Genomic DNA, 3,444 nt, shown 5'->3' on the forward strand with positions numbered 1-3,444 from the left:
CATTGGCAACTTTGAAAACAATAGTGAAACATGGATGGCCAGAGAGCATAAAGGAGGTCCCTGTCAAAATCAGACAATTCTGGAACTACAGAGATGAACTCTGTGAAGTGGGAGGACTAATGATGAAAGGAGACAAGATCATAATACCACAACAGCTGCAAAAGGATATGCTGAAGGCAATACATGCTGGACATTTTGGCATAGAAAAGTGTAAGCTCAGAGCAAGAGAGCTCCTGTTCTGGCCGGGAATGAGTAAGGACATTGAGAGTGTTGTATCTAAATGCAGCGTCTGTCTCACACTCAGAAATGCACAGCAAAAGGAGACACTGATGCCTCATGAGACACCAGAACGCCCGTGGCAAATTCTAGGGACTGACCTGTTTGCATGGCATGGTCATGATTTCCTGATAATAGTGGATTACTATTCCAGATACTGGGAAGTTGAACAGCTGCCGGACACCAGGGCAGCGACAGTGATTCGGAAGACAAAGACCATACTGGCGAGACATGGCGTTCCCGATCTCGTAAAAAGCGACAACGGACCCCAGTACACACAGGAGTACAAGAGATTCAGCAGAGAGTGGGGCTTCAAGCACACCACAGTGTCACCGAGGCACCCTCAAGCCAACGGCCTAGTGGAGAAGAGTGTTCAGATCGTTAAACGCATACTGGAGAAAGCTCACATGGAGGGTTCTGACCCACACATAGGGTTCCTTGAATACCGCAATACCCCCATAGGCAGCTGTGGCTCTCCTGCTCAAATGCTGATGAGCAGAAGACTGAAGGCACTCATTCCATGCACCACCGAAAAGCTCCTACCCATGATACACAAAACGACACAAGACATTCGGGAGACAATTGACACACAGAAACGAAGGCAAAAACTACACTACGACGGGACAGCAAAAGATCTGCCTCCTCTGCACAAAGGTGACTCTGTGAGGGTGAAGGACTATGACACGGGGAGATGGAGCCCAGCTGTGATCAAGGATGTGGCTGGGACACCACGCTCATACGTCATAGAGACTGCCCGGGGACGTCATCTGCGGCGCAACCGTAGACATCTCATGAGGACGGGAAGAGTGGAGGAGCAGACTGCGGAAGCATCGCCTCAGGGTGAGGTGACTGAAAGCACAGTACAAAGGGCAGCACCACAGGTGAACGAACAGGACGCTTGTACAGACAAACATGCTAAAACCACCCGAAGAGGCCGCACTGTAAAACCTCCATCGAGGTATGAGGACTGATGGGACAGTTTGGGATTTAGGCATGTTTGTAAGAAAAGAAAAAAAAAAGAGAGAAATAAGAAGTTGTACTGTTTGATGCATTGATTATGAGTGCTTGTTCTTTTCTCCCAAAGTTGATGACTCTATTGTTACACTACAGTTACAGTTTTTGTTTTTTGTTTTTTTTGAGAGGGGAGATGTTGTGATAGATAAGACTGCCCCCTGCGGGGAGGCAGGTAGTTCGATAATAAAGATGGCGGAATGATCACACCAGGACCAGGTCTCTCCGAGTAAATTCATAATACTGCAGTTATTGCACTTTCAACAGACAGCATCGGTGTTAACCTCCAGACCGCCGTGTCAGCCTGGAAAGACTATGTTTGGTTCTAGGCCCCTACAACCAGCAAGGGCTTCAGCTCATGACAAGGGGATAGGCCTATACAAAGTATGATCTTAAATTTCCATTTTCAATTATTCTCAGTAATGGGTTTTTTTCTTCCCCCAAATGTACAGTCATGTAATAAATCAGTTAATAATTGCAGTTTTTCAAGCTCTTCAATCAACTCTCAATCATTTGTTTCAAATGTTATGTGAACAAGTAAGACGCGCAAACGCGGGAAGCGAACGCAGCTCGTAAATTGCAATAACAACAATTAGAATAAATTACGTACTTTTTTTTCCTTTTTAGTTAGTAATTTTTTTAAGTTTTCTACTGTGTGTGTGTGTGTGTGCGTGGTTGTTTGTGTGTGTGTGCTACAGCTGCGCCCTCTGGTGGCGGGCGGGTGGTGTCACAGTGGGACAGACAGACACACAGACATGATCTGCAGGGTCTCATAGTTAGTGCTCATTGCGTTCGCAATCAGTCAATTGTAATCATTTTTGTTTGTACCGGTATATATTGTATATCAGCATTAAAAATATATATATTTATATATATGGAACACTATAAAAATCAAGCTGATGAATGGCTACTTTCTCCTGATTGGCTGAGATTTTGTCACCTACGGTGCCTACCTGATTTTTTTATGTTTATTATAAAGAGCTGGAGAGACAGGGAGACCCAAAAAACGTTTGTTTTAACCAAAAAACTGTCTCAAGTCACAACTACTCCCATTATGAATTATTTGCATTATGCTCTCATTTGGTGTTGGTTTATTGCATTTTATGCATAGTGAACTTGAAGCCACTAATAAATAAAAGACAAGACATTTTTATACATTTTTTTGTAAGGACATCTGCCTCACCAAAGATCAGTTAATACTGTTTATTTACCCGGGGGCAGTATGGGTTGGCACCCCAGCCCGTGTCTTCTGTGAGGAGGAAGCCCAACAGCCATTCAAGCCGCAAGCAGACCCTGCAGCACCACCATGCAGAACCATTGCAGCTCAAGAATCCACCACTCCTGAATGAAGTGGCTGATGGTGGGAGACAGGTGCAACGCACAGGTCCTGGACCTGGTGAGACGTAGGAGGGGCCCGGACAGGAGTCAACCCACAGAGCATAGTCCTTCCCATGGTCCTTCCACGTGCCAGTTGCTCTCACTCCCAGTCCCGGCAGAGTAGTTCCGGAGCAACGGATTGTGTGGCCCTGGTCTTTCTGATCGAGGGTAGTTACTGGAACATAAGTCAGGACTTGATCACCCCGGCTGGGTCACCTGAGTGAGGGGTATGATGTTGCGAGACCCGAAACCCTGATGACCTTAGGATACATCACTGAGGAATGAGGATACGTCCCAGGTGCATCCATGCGATGTTTTTTCATTTTATTGGTTACAAAGAAAATTCACCTGCTGAGCAAAGCAGAATATTTGCTGATCACTCATCACAGAATATCTTGTTTGGATACATTTCATGGATTTCTTTTTGGGTTTAATTCTAAACCTCCAACCATGCACTAGCAATAGCAACAGAGCATCATTATTTACATGAATTTAATACTAGCCACTGCCAGCAACAGCCTGGCCGGCCTCCTAGAGCTAGAAACTGGTCCTAGAAACAACCAAATGGTTGCTTGTTTGATTACTGGTCTAGATATGAATGGAGGTTGGCTGGAATTATATCCAATGTTCCCTTGAGCTATACACTTAACTGACAGTGCACATGCACCGTATTCTATAGTGAACAATCTTGTAATTAAAACTTTATGCAAGTGCTAGATGTTCAAATATATTCTATATATTGTAAGACAATAAAGTAAAATAACACAATTAAACACTAGA

This window comes from Protomyctophum parallelum, assembly GCF_964188405.1.
Source record: "Protomyctophum parallelum genome assembly, chromosome: 1".
Taxonomy (NCBI): Eukaryota; Metazoa; Chordata; class Actinopteri; order Myctophiformes; family Myctophidae; genus Protomyctophum; species Protomyctophum parallelum.